The 16,035-nt window shown below is 50.0% G+C and overlaps 1 long non-coding RNA gene across 1 annotated transcript in view; it reads right to left on the reverse strand.

Annotated features, from left to right (window-relative positions):
- Nucleotides 1–10,423: 10,423 nt before the first annotated feature.
- LOC140617691 (uncharacterized) overlaps nt 10,424–16,035 on the reverse strand; it is a 123,171-nt gene continuing 117,559 nt past the window's right edge. Inside the window, exon 7 of the long non-coding RNA XR_012017882.1 lies at nt 10,424–15,878. This is a non-coding gene — a long non-coding RNA (uncharacterized lncRNA). The remainder of the gene's footprint in view (nt 15,879–16,035) is intronic.

Consider the following 16,035-nt stretch of genomic DNA (forward strand, 5'->3'; position numbering starts at 1 on the left):
CCCGTGTCGGTGTCATTCAACGGGGTCGTGACGCTGGGAAGAGAGGAAGGTGATGTTTGCCGAGCGGCTGCTTTGTGACGAATTCTGCCGTCCGCAGCAGACCCGCTCCCGGAGGCCTAGACGAGCAGCTCAGAGAGCAGACCAGGTGGACACCCAGGAGCCCCGCTCCTGCCCAGGGGCTAGGTTCGGCCCTTGCACGGCTTCTGCCTCAGTCTCCTCATGTGTAAAATGGGAATATTAGCCCCGACTCCCACAGCTCTCAGGGAAGTGACACCGCCCTTCGATCTGCCTTCAGGTGGCATCTCCTTGCCCAGGAAGGCCACCCCTCCTGCTCTCCCACCCTCAGTTCTGGCAAGGGCAGTGGGGCTCCACCCAGGCACACGGGGAGGGAGGAGCCGGGCTTACACCGCCTTGCCTTCTGCTCTCTCCGTCCCGATTGCTTTAGCTGCCCCACTTTGCTCTCCACCGTCAGTTTCCAATCCCCCACCTCCCCAATCCCACCCCACTTTTCTTCAGACCCACTGCCGCTAGCATTCTCCCCTGGGCCACCATCCTGGACCGGGGGGTCTGGGGGGTGCCCTTCCTCACTTTGTCTCTTCATCTCAGTTCACAGTACACCTGCTCAGGGTGCCCTTCCCAGGCCCTAAATACCCCCAGGGGACTAGCTCTGCTCTAAGGCAGGAAGGCCAGGTGAGGGATTCTGCCGTCCTGGGTATAAGACCCAGTCCCCAGAGACCACGATAGATCCCAACATAACAGCAGCTCAAGAAGGGGGAGGGGAGCGCGATGGTGCTCCCTGGCCAAGTGAAAGCTCTATCTGGCACCTCAGCCGGGGCAAGGCAACTCCCTGAGCCCATGGGAAGGTACTGCTGCCACCTCTTGTGCCAGGTGGGCCTACAGGTAAGCTGAGAGAAGGGGGAGTGTGGGCAGGGCCTCTTCTCCAAAGCTCCTGGGCGTGCCTGCCTAAGGGACCAGTCTAGGAAATAAAGGAGCGACTCAGGCCAGTGCAGAACTGGGAGGCCGTGTCTGGCTGGACTGGGCAGCTGCCACTCCGCCTCAGTGGCTTGTGGCCATGCAGACACGCTGACCAGCGGGGACATCTTCAGGACTGTGTCTGGCCCACGGGCCGCCAGTTTGAGACCTCAGCTCTGGTCCACCTGCCACCTGACTCCTTTTGATGGGGTGGCCCTGGACATGTCCAAAGACAGAATTCACTATCTTGAAAGCACGCCTGGGTGGTTCGGGGCCCCTGATGTGCAAGTGTCGGGCTTGCACCACTGAAGCTCCCGCCCGGGGTTACAGCCAATCCCACTTCCACATGGTGACCTGTCGCCCACCTTTAGATCGTCCTCACGTCTCTCACCCCTACCCTTTGAAGTCTTTGAATTTCTAGGCCCCCAGTTTCTTCAAAGGTTTCCCCTTCTCTGCCCACTCCCATCAGGCCTATTCTCAGTGGATTCTGAAGTGGGGGAAAAAGAGGCAAGGGAACCAGGACTCCATGGGGACAAAGGAATGAGTGGCGTCCTCAGGCCCAGGGCTGGATGTTCACACATATCTGGCAGAAGAATGCAGGTCCTCAGGATGGGGGCACTTTTTCGCCACCCAACCCTGAGGCATCAAGGAGAATTTGGAAGTGGCTGGGAACGACAGTCTCAGAATGGCCCCGCTTCACTGAGCCAGGCCCTTTTGCTCCTGGAGTGGGGCACTGGAAGGCTCTGGTGCCCCTCCCAAGCCCCTTAGCCCTCCCACCCCCCTTCGCCCGGCCCCGGCCTGAATGGATGAAAGTGCTTCTCTTCGGGGAAAGGATTCTCCGGCCCAGCCTGCTAACTGTTCAGGCGCTGGCCCGGCCCCGTCCAAAAGCCCGCTGTCTCCGAGGGTGAGGAGCCAGCCCAGTCGGGTTCCAACAGCCGTCAGAAGGCTGCCCGCTTCCTGCCCGGCGTGCTGCGGGCTGGGCCGGGCTCCGCCGCCAAGAGGCTTACTCACTCCTGGAACAATCTCCCCTCTATATGGAAAGAACATATGCTTTTCCTGCTGGGGGAAGAGAGAGGGCTTGGAGCAGCTTTGCCGAGACGTGTAGGAAAAGGCAAATGTTGGCCGGGCCCCAGCACCCTGATCTCAAACCGTGTGCTGTGTGTTCGGTGGCAGAACCCGTTGGCCTCTGTTCCCGGGGGCAGGGCAGGAGGCCCAGAGAATGTGAGTCTGGACCTAGGTTTTCAGGACACTGGGCTCGTCCCTTGCTTGGGGTTGGGTGTCCCCATCTCTTTGTGTTCCTGTTCTGTCCTCCACTGTGTAGGGCTCAGGCGGAGGAAGAGGGACACAAACTCAGCTCTGCCAGCCAGTCCCAGCTCAGCACCCTGCACCCCCACCCCGCCACCAGCACAGTGTCCTCCAACGAGGGCTGTGGCACTCTGCTTGGCGGACCCCCACCCAAGACCCTCAAGTCTGAAAAAAGAGCTGATAAGTCCTGGCTGTTCAGATCTTACAGCACCCAGGACTAGCTGGAGTCTAAAGGAAGGAGGGGATGATTTAAAATAAAAATTCTTTTGATATGAGCTAGCATCCTTCCTCTAAGGGACAGGAAAAGGCTGGAAGCAAGAGACCCAGGCTGGCACTCTTCAGCAGTGAGGAAGCCCCAGGAGCCTGGACGGCAGTGCAGCCACCGGAAGGGCGAGATGTGGCTGGCAGCAGGCTGGAGGCCAGCCCTGGCTCGGTTGCTTCCGGCCAGCGACTCCTGAGCTGGAGCCCCTCCGAGGTTCCAGTTCCTGATCTGTAGGTGGGGAAGTCATAATCACTACCTAGTGCAAGGGTCAGGGACATGGATGTGAAGTTCCGGGCGCAGACGGGTGCTCAGTGAAAGATCGCCTTGAACAAAGATGCATCGGGGCTCTGAACCGGGAAGGGGGACCTGGCCACCGGCAAGGGCTGAATGCAGGAGGGGGGATCCAGCTGTTTCTGGGTCCTCCAAGAAAGAGGCACGTTTTGTCCAGCCCTCTCGGGCCTGCCCCTTAAGCTATGAAACCTTCCAACTCAATAGATGATGCCTCCTGGGGTATAGCCAGTGTCTTAGCAGTCTGAGCCGCTCTAACAGAATGCCATAGACCGGGTGGCTTACATAACAGACTTTTATTTCTCACAATTCTTCAGGCTGGGAAAGAAGTCCAAGCTCCAGGTGGCAGCAGATCTGACATCTAGTGAGGGCTCTCTTCCTGGTTTGCAGACAGCTGTCTTCTTGCTGTGTCCTCACATGGTAGAGACAGAGCCAGCTCAGTCATGTCTCTGTTAAGGACATAGATCCCCTTCCCAAGGCTCCGCACTCATGACCTGACTCCCTCCTACAGCCCCACCACCAACACCATGGCACTGGAGATGAGGGGAAGGGTGTTGGTGAGGAAACCACTGCACGGGAGGGTAAGGTACTTGGCCGGAGTCATGCAGGGATGCAGGGGAAGGTTCGGGACTTGAATTCATCTTAGGGGAAAAGATGCTTGGGATTTGTCACCTATGGAGGGGGAATGACAAACCTCATGTCTTCTGCTCCTAGAGTGGCACGAGCACCATGCTAATGTGGAGAGGAAAGGGTCCCAGGCCAAGCAGAGAATGGGGCCAGGCCTCAGGAATCCTGGCCTTCAGCACCAGGCATTGGGAAATGGAATTGAACCTATATTATTCACACGTAAATTTGCAAGGCATGCTGTAGCATCTCCCAGTTTAAAAGCCAACAAAAGGAAACCTTAGCTCCTAAATCTTCCCAGCTATTGTCCGAGACACCTTCACCCCCTAAGCATCTCGAACACCATCTACACCTCACCCTCTTCTTCCTTTCTCTCATCTCTCATTTGCTCTAAATCCTAACTCTGCCTTCTCTTCCCACCTCTCATGGAAACTATTCTCACTTGATCACCAGTGGGTTCCATATTGGCAACTTTGAGAAACTTTAGGTTCTCATCTTATTAGATCTTTCTACATAATTCAACTTCTCTAGAGTGAGTTTCTTCCTCTGTGATTCCTCAGGACCTGGGCCTCTACCATCTCTCCTCTGTGTGCCTTTTCTGCCTCAACCAGTCCAATGGCTTTAAGACTCCATTTGATCACCAAATATTTATCATGTACCTGGTATGTGCCAAGCACAGTTCTAGACATTGGAGAGAAGAGAAAATAAAATCTCTGGTTCCTGTCCTCATGGAGCTTACATTCTAGCACAGGAAATGTATGGAATGCAATTAAATATATAATATCTTGTCAGCTGGCAATAACCACGCTTATATAAATTGTCAAAGAGATGACAGTGGGGCAGATTAATAACATAGAGGAGCTTTAGGTTTCAGACAAGATGGCCTTGCATGAGCTGAGAGAAGATTTTTTAATTTTAAAAAAGATTTTATTTATTTATTTGACATAGAGAGGTACAAGCAGGTGGTGCAGCAGGCAGAGGGAGAGGGAGAAGCAGACTTCCCACTGAGCAGGGAGCCCGACACACCTGAAGGAGTGTGTGCGGGGGACTGGTGTCCTGTCCCCAGAAAGACAGAGGCGGCCAAGGCAGCTGATGAAGGTCATGGATGAGCTTGCAGGGAAGAGCACTGAAGTACTTGAGGAACTTAACTCCTATGCCAAAGGCTGCAAAACTGAACTAATGGGAAGAGACCAAATAGGAACTTTCATCATAATAAAAATCTACCAGAGGCAAAGAACAACGCATATATCAGACAAAGGACTTGTATCTAGAATATATAAAGAACACTTGCAACTCAACAAAAAGAATTTTATTCTTTAAAAAAAAAAAGATTTTATTTTTAAATAATCTCTATACCCAATGTGGGGCTTGAACTCACAACCCTGAGATTGAAACTCATGTGCTCTACCAACTGAGCCAGCCAGGCACCCCAGAATTTTATTATTAAAAGCCCAATTTTAGAGGTGCCTGAGTGGCTCAGTGGTTGGGTGTCTGCCTTTGGCTCACATGATCCTGGGGTCCTGAGATCGAGTCCTACATCCGGCTCCCTGTGGGGAGTCTGCTTCTCTCTCTGCCTATGACTCTGCCTCTCTCTGTGTGTGTCTCTGATGAATAAATAAATAAAATATTTAAAAAAAAAATAAAAGCTCAATTTTAAAGGTGCCTTAGTGGCTCATTGGTTAAGCATCTGCCTTTGGCTCAGGTCATGATTCTGGGGTCTTGGGATTGAGCCCCACATTGGGCTCCCTGCTCTGCGGGGATCCTGCTTCTTCCTTTCCCCCTACTACTTCCCTTGCTTATGCTCTCTCGTGCTCTATCTCTGTCAATAAATAAATAAAATCTTAAAAAGAAGAAGAAGGAGGAGGAGGACAAGAAAAAGGGGGAAGGAGGAGGAGAAGAAGAAGGAGAGAGTTGCACACCTGCCATATGACCCAGCCATCCTACGTGTAGGTATTTACCTGGGAGAAATGAAAGCCTTTGTTCATAATAAGACTCGTATGCAAACATTCATAGTAGCTTTATTTGTAACAGCCCTAACCTGGAAATAACCCAAATGTCATTCAACATGTGAATGGATAAACAAAGTGTAATAGACTGTGGCGATAAACATGAATGAACTATGAGTACACACAATAGAAACAAATCTCAGAATGATTATGCTGAATAAAGGAAGTCAGACGCAGAAAGAGTCCACACTGTATGGTTCCAAAGTTCTAGAAAGTACAGAGCAGCAACAGAGCAAAGGTCATGTAAGGACGAGGTACAGGAAGGAGCAGGAAGGGAAAGCGAGAATTAAAAGGGACATGGAGAAGCTTCTGGAAGGGATAGATAATGTTCATTATCTCCATTGTGGTGAGGGTTTCATGGAGACATACACATTTTAGTCCACAGAGTGGCGTATAAACAACAAAAATGGATTTCTTACAGTTCTAGAGGCTGGGCGGTCCAGGATCGAGGTGTCAGCAGAATGAAGGTCTGGTTCAGGGACCACAGTTTTCTCACGGTGTCCTCATGTGGTGAAAGGGGTGAGCCAGCTCCCTGTGGCCTATTGTATGAGGGCACTAACCCCATTCAGGTGGGATCCCCATTTGTGACCTGATTACCTCCCAGAAGCCCCACCTCCAAATGCTGTCATATGGAGGATGATGAGATCTCCACATAGGAATTTTGGGAAGACACAAACATTCAGTCCATAGCAATAGATACGCCCAACTTTATCAAATTGTACCCTTTATGCAGAAGTTTGTTGTATGCTCCCAATAAAGCGGTTAGGGGAAAACGAGAATGAGAGTGACGGGCAAGCGTGAACAGCAGGTTGCAAACTGGAGGGTAGGTTGGAAATCTGAATATGGAGCAGTTAGATCACTGGAATGAGGCTGAGTGGGTAAGGCTGGTGATTGCTTCCCCTCCCTCATGCTCACCCTGGTGGAAAACATGAGGCTTAGGCTCTGGGGAAGTACACCTAGAGAAGCCCTGAACTGGGAGCATTCTGAGTGACACCTCTCAGGTCTGTATGTCTTTCCATACTCTACCTCCAAAATGCTGTCAGTCTGGATTCTCCCTGTGGAAACCAACCAAGCTAATGGCCAAGACCTACAGATAGCGCCATGGGGGTTCCCAGCGAACCAGCTGGACCCCTGCTTCATTCCCCTACAGTGAGCCCACAGTCAGTAAGCCCTTCCCACTCAAAGAAAGCTTTCCCAATGAGGCTTTTAGTGCCTCACACAGCAATCTGAGGAGACAGCAAAGGATGGGTCACTGGGCCTTGGAGGAAAGTTATTTCTACCTGGAAGTTACTCAAAGGAACAGAAGGTGAGAACCAAGAAGGAATAAACACAACACAAGGAGGGGCACCTGGCTGGCTCAGTTGGTAGAGCATGTGACTCTTGATCTCAAGGTTATGAGTTGGAGTCCCAGGTTGGGTGTAGAGATGACTTAAAAATAAAATCTTTAAAACACAAAACACAACAAAAAAAACACAAGACAAGGAGGAAACTTTTTTAAAAAGTAGTATTTTCAGAAAACTAAGAGAAGGCATTGTATCCCCAAAGTGAAGAATAAAATTTTGTTATTTTTTCCAGCTTTATTGAGTTATGATTAGCATGCAACATTGTGTGTATTTAAAGCGTACAACATGATGATTTGATACGGATATATATTGCAAAGTGGTTACCACGATAGGTTAGTTAGCACATCTGTCGCCTCCCATAATTACCTTTTGGTTTTTTGTGGTAAGAATATTTCAGATTCATTCTCTTAGCAACTATCAAGTATATAATACAGTATCATTGCCAATATTACCAATAGTCACCATGCTGTACATTGGATCTGCAGAACTTACTTGTCTCATAACATATTTCCTTCAGCTCTTCCTCCTCCCTTTGACCAGCATCTCCTTTCTTGCTCTTACCCCCTGGGCCCCTGGTAACCATCATTCTGGTCTCTGGTTCTGTGAATCTGACTTTTTTAGATTTCACATGCAAGTGAGACCATCCAGTATTTCTCTTTTCTTTTTTTTTTTTTTTTCTGGCTTATTCACAGAAAAACTCTAATCTGAAGTATATGGCTCAATGAGCTTCGAAAAATGCCCATAAAACCATATATAGCCAGATAACCTACACCTCTGGACACGTAAACATTTTCATTGTCCCAGAAAATTCCTTTATCATCCCTCCCACTGAATGCCCCCCTCCAGCAACCACTGTTCTAATGTCTACTACCTCCATGAATAGTTCTGCCTGTTATAGAATGTCATCCAACTAGAATCAAATAGTATACACCCTTTTGCTCAGCATAATATTTTTGAGATTCATCCACATTGTTGCATGTATCCACAGTTCATTCCTATAGTGATAGAAATATTCTATATCTGCACTATTCAATGCAGTTGCCATTAACAACATGTGGCTTTTGAGCACTTGAAATGTGGCTAGTGTGCCTGAGTGATTGAGTTTTTAAACTCTATTTAGGTTTGGGGCACTTGGGTGGCTCAGTTGGTTAAATGTCTGCCTTTGGCTCAAGTCATGATCTCTGAGTCCTGGGATGGAGCCCCATGACCATCTCCCTGCTCAATGGGGAGTCTACTGTTCCCTCTCCCTCTGCCCCTCCCCCTACTCATTCTGTCTCTCTCCTTCTCTTTCAAATAAATAAATAAATAAATAAATCTTTAAAATAAAATTCTATTTAGGTTTAATTTGTTTAAAATGAAAAAACCACATGTAGTTACTGGCTACTGGCCACTCTAGTAAACAACACAGATTAAAAAAAATACTGAAAGAATTAGGAGGAGAAACTAATCAAACAATGATATTAGTTGGAAATAATGAATGTACTCCTCTCAGAAATGCGCTGATGAAGCAACAGGGAGCGACAGGCCATCAAAAGAACCTTCATCATTTTTGTCTTTATTTCCTGTTTTGAGCCCCCGCAGACATTGGACTGTTTACACTGTTTGATAACAAATAGACGTAGCCTACTATGTACATAACTGATGTCATCCACTGTCATCATGATTCATGTTTTATCATGTTTTTGGCATTAAAAGTTATTTGTCTCCTTTGGAATGCAGGGTCAATATTTGGATGATCCATTGGATTGAAGGCAAGATGTGGTAAAGGGCCCTCTTCACACTCATCATCTATGTTCCCTTGCCCCTGGGCTCCTCTCCAGCTACTGTCGCACCTCCCCTCTCGCCCTCCACGCCCCCCTCCCAGCCAGTACTTGCCCCAGGAAAGATGTATTTACAGTCTGCTCCTTCCCTCTCTCCAGTGCACTGGCTTCTGTCCCAAGGATTTTGCTGGAAGAACCCTAGCCAATGCACTCAATGACCTTCAAATTGTCCAATGCAATAGATTGATTATCCTCTGTGACTCCCGGCCACTCCCTCCAGGAATTGTGTTTTTGTTTTTTTGTTTTTTGTTTTTTGACATGAACCCCTCCTGATTCTTTCCAGGCTGCTACATACTTCTCTTCAGGTTCTTTTTCTGCCCACCCTTTCAATGGCAGTGTTTCCTTCAGCTCTTCTTCCTCAGCCATGCCTACTTCTCACTTTGCCTAAACTCCCTGGGTGATTTTACTTACATCCATAACTTCAATCGTCCCTTTAGGTGATGACTCACTAGCCTCTTTCTTAAATTTTGAACCTGACCAACTGGATTCTCCACCTCCCATTCAAACCCAGCATGTCCCCAAATTCTGCAGAGCATCATCATTCCCTTTTACCTTTCTTGTTTATTTCTATCTTGCTTTCATGATTCCATCCATCCATCCATCCATCCATCCATCCATCCATCCATGCAGTCATGTAAGCCAGAGATCAGGACTTTCCTCAGCCCCTCCTTCTCTCTTCCACTTCTATGTCCAAACATTCTCCAAATCCTACAGATTCCATTCTCCAAATATCTCTTGCATTCAGTAGCATCTTCATTGCCTTACCTCATGAGCACACCATCACTCTCCTGGGCTACGTAAATTTTTTCCCATTGGGCCCTTATCAGTCTCACTTAGCTTTACTCTTTACTTCAATCTGTCTTCCTAAAAGTCAAAAAGGTGTCATCCTCCCATTCAAAGTATCTTTCATAGTCAAGTCTGGTGGGTATTCATTGGATAGTATTCTTTTCTCCTGCTTTTGGAAATGACACTTCAATATTTCCTTGAGATCTACTCTTCTCTAGAGTATGCAGACCTGGTGGGATTACAGATCAAGAGTTCCTAAGCCTACCCAAGCTAGACTAATTGGTCTTTGTATCCAAGAGCTTTTTTTTTTTTTTAATTTTTATTTCTTTTTGGAGGGGTAGAGGCAGAGGGAGAGGGGGAGAGAATCTTCAGCGGATTCCCCACTGAGTATGGAACCCAACGTGGGGCTTGATCTCAGGACTCTGAAATCATGACCTGAGCCAAAATCAAGAGTTGGACACAACCAACTGAGCCACTGAAGCAGCACATCCAAAAGCTTTGAATCTCGTGTGGCTTGATTCAAGTCTGCAGGAATATTTCTCACTGATTTCAGAAGCAGCAACAGCAGTAGCACCCTGACAAACCAGGAGCTCTCACTATCTAAACTCTTGGCATTTCCTAGTTCCTTGTTCTTTTCCAAACCTAATTCACGAAACTTTTTCATTTCTCTTTTCTTTTTTCTTTTTTTTTTTTTTAACTTACAGGTCTGGGAGTTACTAGAATATTCTTCAAAAAAGTCCCTTTTCTGATAAAATTAGCCCAAATCTATTTCTGTTGCTTGTAACTGGGGAAGACTGCTCCAAAGTCCAGACTCATTAATAAGGCAGTGAGGGGCCTCCACCTTCCCTTGTGTCCTCTTCTGTCATGGTTCCCCTGAACCATTCACTCCAGCCTGCAGAGTAACACGCTGTACCCCAAACACACCACACCTAGAAAATCCCTTCCCTTCCTCTCTCTTTGAGTCTCAACTTGTGCCACTTCCTCTGTGAAGCCCCCCTGCTGCCCCCAAGCCCTCACCTTCCATGGCCCCTGGTCCCCCCCCCTCACATTTTAATGAAACTGCCCCTTACATCTCTAACCCTCAAAGTGGGACCAAGCACAGCCTTGCACATGGTAGTACTGTGCTCAGTCAATGCTGCCCCTCAGCCTGGCTACTCACCCCCAAAATGGGGATCATGATGTCAAAGATCTTGATTACAATCTACACAAAACATCCCTCAAGCATGGGTGCTAGAAAGATGCTGGGTACCTTGGAGAATCACCAGGAAGGGACCAGATCCAGCTTGGGCTCCAACTGCCTGTCAGGGATGGGAAGCCAGGGCACAGCCAGGGGAAGGCTGGTCCAGGCACCGTGACACTGGCAGGGCACACTGGATGCTATGCTACTGTAGGTCCCAGCAGGGTGAATTCCAATCAAATCTTGTATCTTTGTGCCCCCTGCTCCTTAGGTGTGTGTCCAGTCCCACCAGTGGGGGCTTTTCCAGCTTCTTATTGAGAGTGATGCCCTGTCTTTCACCAAGACTCACGAAATGGGGACATCCTCAAATATGGGGGGCAGTCCAGGTGCTCAGTGCTTTCCCTCAGTGAAGATGCACAATGCCATAGGGCTGTAAAGAAGATTAAATGAGATAATGCATGACCCAGTGATTCTCAAATATTTCCCCTAAAGGTAGAAGCAATGGAAGGTATCCCGGCCAGGCGGTCCAGCCTGGAGCCTCGGGTTGCACGCTTGGGTTATATTCTATTCAACAAGCACTTGCAGTGGGCTAGGCTCTCTTCTTAACATTGGAAAACATCAATAAACAGAAAAGACCAAACCTGTGCTTGGTGGATCTATATTTTACTATTTGTCTTTGAAGCCTCACTTGTTATTGGAAGTGAGTGCAGACTTTTGCATCATGTTTTGTAGTAGGACTCATAATGCACCCGTAACACAGAGGGCTTATTTCAATACAGAAGTCATGGCTTCCTACTAATGGGTTGGTGGCTGCCCTGCTATTGACTTGAAGATACAGAAAACTGTGTCATTAGGTGCCTGTGCTTGGGCAAGTTCTGGTTGACACCAAGGACAAAGCTTAAACCAAGTTTCTGGGAGGAGGGAAGGAAAGCTTGGGGTCCCAGGACCCGTGGGAGTAGGGCAGAGGGTGAGAGAGATGATAGAGGGATCCAGGGGCCTTGCCAGCCTCTGCCAGGGTCCAGAAACAATCCAGAAGCCCCTCTGTCTGCACAGGGCATCAGAAAAAAAGTTCACTATTTCTTTTAAGGGGTTCACATAAAAAGCAGTCCCAGGCTGACAATGACAGTGCTCTCGTGGACCAGTGGTTTGGGGCGGTTGGGCGGCTGGCCCTTGGATCAGCATGCACTTGGACCACCATGGTCATCAGGCAGCCCAGGGGATGGTGTGTGGCTGGCAGCAGTGGGCACCCAGGAGCCCAAGGGGCGGGCAGGCTACAGCCAGGACCAGGGGAGTGACCTCCCTTGGCAGTGATGCCAAGAGGGTAGCGGTGGCCCTAAGGTTTGTCAGGGCCAGATGTAGGGTGGGAAGGAGGCCCAAAGGGACCCGCCCACCCCATGAGCAGCCTGGTTGCCCTGATGGGTGGTTTTGGAGGGCTTTGTGGCCTAAGGAAACTCACTGTCCTTCCCAGGAAAACCACTGGAGGGATTTATGAAAAACAGATGGTGGTTGAAATGAGGTGAGGGGATGGGGATGAACTGAGCTCTCCCTCCCCTCCCACCCCTGGCCAGGAGCAGACCCAGGAAAGACCAACTGGGGTGAACCCTCACCAGCCCAGCCTGGCTCCAGAGGAGACCCTCAGATTAGAACTCACATATTTGGTCAGCTAAAACAGGGTCCATGTGGACTTGACCAGAGGGTAACATGTACAGTGCTCACTGCATGCCAGGCACTACTCGGGATTCCCTGGTCCTCCCTGCAGTCCTATGGACTGTGGATGCATTGTCCCCATGTTCACAGGCACAGAGAGATTAAGTAACTGGCCCAAGATCACAGAGCTAGTAAGTGGGCAGAGCTGGGATTTGAACCCATGCTGTTGAGTTCAGGATCTTAAACCCCGCCTGGCACTGACTTTGCACTTTATACTCCAGAGAGAGAGGGCGCCGAGTATTTTTTTCAGCACCAACAACTGACTGGGTGATTGAGTATCCCATTCATTTGACCTTCAGGGATATAACTATTGTCATCCCCATTTTATAGATGACGAAGCTGAGGCTTAGAACATCATGGGACTTCCTCGAGGCCATACCGGTACTCCATGACAAATTATGGATCTGAATACAAGTCTGTCTCATTGCAAAGCTCAGCGCATAATAACCCCTCAATAAACCCCGAGCCCGTCCCCCTCTTCCCTGAGTCTGGGAGTCTGTGTTGGACTATGTCTGTCCCCGGCTGGCTGCCATGCCTTACCCCGGGGTGCTGCACAGCGTCCCCACCTCAGCCAGACCACTTCCTGTTGGTCAGCCAGCCAGAAAAAGCCAGAATGAACGCAGCCCTGAGACGGGGGCTGAAGGGAGCCTCCGCCGCCCCTCGGCCCACCCGCCCCTACCAGGGACCTTCGGACAGGAGCCAGCAGCGCAGACAAGGGCCGCATGCATCAGCCCGGCGGCCCCGGGGCGGGCAGCCAGGTGCCCACAGCCGCAGGAGAGAAGGGCCCCTCTCTCTCCACTCAAAGGTGGATTGAGGAAGGCTGGCTCCGTGATTTTTCCAAGAAGCTTGTCCAGAGCCAGAGAATGGGAACATCTGTGCCCTGAGCTCTGTTCTGGATGCGGCTCAGGCCACAGTCTGGGGCTGGCGTCAGCGGAGACAGCGCTGCGTGGAGGAGGCTCTGGCTTGCTGGCGGCGGGTGGGGCCGGCCTGGCTGGCCAGCTGATGAGGGCGGCGCTGGCCTCCACCCCAGGAGACAGGGAGCCCGGGCCAGCCTGGGGAGCAGGGATGGGGTGGGAGCCTCGGCGGCAAGGGCCTTCTCCATGGGCTGTTGGTGCAAAAGGGCTGGGGAGGCTGCGGCATTCCAGCAGGTGGACCCGGGGCCACGGCTCCTCCTCCCCGGGGCCTCTAGACCCAAGGTGCCTCCCTTCCCCTTTGGCCTTTCGAGACAGACATTTATGGGCACCTCTTAGCTCTTCCCTCTGCCCGCTCAGCAAGGCTGCAAGGGAGTGTAGAGATTATCTCGAAAACATAATGTATTTACAGGGTTCAAAGTCAAGCTGCTATAAAGAGCTATCCAGATCTTCCCGACTTCCAATTAAGTTACATCCTGCTAAATCCATCGTAAATTGAAAATATCATACAATGAAAATGCATTTAATACAGCTAACCTACTGAACATCATAGCTTAGCCTTGCCTACCTCACACATGCTCAGAACACTTACGTGATTAGCCTACAGGCAGGCAAAGCCCGTTTTATAACAGTGTTGAATATCTCCTGCAATTTATTGCAGAGTGTCCTGAGAGGGAAAACCAGCATGCCTGCGTGATGGACACAGAATGGCTCTCAGTGTATCAGGCTGCTGGTCAGCCGTGTGGTTGTGTGGCTGGCTGGGAGCTGCAGCTCGCTGTTGCTGCCCGCCATCAGGAGAGAGGATTGTATCCATACTTATGAACAGTACTTCCACAGGGCACCTGGGTGGCTCGGTTGGTAAATTGGCTCAGGTCATGATCCCAGGGTCCGGGACCGAGCCCCATGTCAGGCTCCCTGCTCAGCGGCAAGCCTGCTTCTCCCTCTCCCTCTGCCTCCCATTCGTACTTGCTCTGTCTCTCTAGTGCTCTATATCTCTCAAATAATTAAATAAATAACATCTTAAAAAAAAAACATACTACACATCATCTGTATCTTCCTGTTTTTATCTAATGTATCCCGGAGATCTTGCCTCATCATTATTTTTTACAGTATCCTCATTTTTTCCAGCTGCATGCTAGTCCATCTTGCAGCTATTCTATCAACCAGCATCCTAAAGATCAGCACAGGGGTTTTTCCCAGTCTTTCCAACCTCATTTTCAAATGAGATCTTGGGTGGAAGCTTGATTCATGCCAGGCTGCTCTGGTTAGAGAAGTGGTAGGTGAGGGTAACACCCTCATAGCAACTTCCACCACCCCTGCCAGGCCTTAGGAGAACCTCGCCAGGACCTCAGCCCTCCAGGGAACACTGTAGGAACCACTGCTCCAGAATCCCAACCTGCTTATTTTCTAAATGGGAAACAGGCTCCCCGCAAGGACCAGACTGATCCATGGTCACAAGTTGCCCTATGGCAGACCTAGAAGAAGAAACCAGGTCTCTTGGGTACTAACCTCCACACTAGTCCTGTTTCATCCCCAGCAGTACCCAACCAGGGCTCTGGGGCCACATGACTGGAGTGAGAGGCAGATGTTTCTGTGGTCTGGCTGTGGACCCCAGGCCTACCTCTCTTCTACTCTGGGTTTCCATCGTCTTTCCTATTGCCCGGGGTCAGCCCCTCGCACCCCCAGCAGAAGGGTTCTCTAAGCATAAAGGAAAGATGAGCTACCCAAACAGGATGAGGGCATTGGGCTGCTGAGCCAGACCCATAAGTGGAAAGTCAGGAGTGAGCAGGAGCAAGGAAGTCTGGGAGGCCTCTGACTTCCGAGGCACCTGTAAGCAATTTGTGTTTTTGAAAATGATCACTCAAGAGTGTGACTACTGGTAAGTGACTGAGAAAAACATATTTGGTGAAAGGGAAATATGTTTACCACGAAGCAAAGGTGAAGGGGAGGGAGGGTTTGTCGAACCAGGAAGGATTTAACTAATAAATAGGATCATAGCAGGCCAGGAGGAAAATAGGCAGGGAGGGTGAGCAGAAGGGGAGGGAGGCCAGGTCACATCTGCAAGGCTGAATCTCCAAGATGGGCACAGCCTAGGGACATGGGGCAGAGGAAGGGTTAGGAGGGGACCAGGGACCTCTGGCATCACCTACCCTCATCCTGGAGCCGAGGAAATGGACTCACCCAGCAGCAAGGTGACCTCCTCTGGGTCACGTGGCAGGTCTGTGGCAGAACCGGAGAGGATGTGGCCTAGGACTAGCCCCGAGGATGTTGTTGCCACACATGTCACAAGCAGGGTGTGGTAGTGAAAACAGAGGTGGCCTGGGAACCAGGAAGCCTGGGTCCAATCTTTGACTCTGCTGCGCAGTGGGTGACCCTGCCACCTCCCCAGTTGTATCTTCTCTAGGAACAGAAGGTTGGACTGAAGGGTGGTGGCTTCTAAACTTTCTTTTGAGCTCCAAAGTGAAGGGGCTGGACCTTGCCTTGGAGTTGTGACAAATGGCCCATGTGAATCCCCATCAGCCAGGGAGGGAGCGAGAGCCATGTTCACGAAGCATGAGCACTTGGACAGGGAGCACCTCACATGAGCCCGTTCCTCTCCAGTTCGCTTGGTAAACCCAGGGGATGGCCTGAGATGGAATTTCTCATTGTCCTGGGAAGCCAGATCCAAGGTTGCATTCTGTTTGATTTAGGAAAATGTAAAAATGTGAGATTCCTTGCACCCAGAATTGTGGAACGCAGGGTGTCACAAAAAAACAGTCAAATCTTGCTTAAGATTCACCCATCATGGGGCACCTCCCGTAAGCCCTCCCAGTCCGCCCAGCCTGCTCCCATGG

This window comes from Canis lupus, chromosome 2, assembly GCF_048164855.1.
Source record: "Canis lupus baileyi chromosome 2, mCanLup2.hap1, whole genome shotgun sequence".
NCBI lineage: Eukaryota > Metazoa > Chordata > Mammalia > Carnivora > Canidae > Canis > Canis lupus.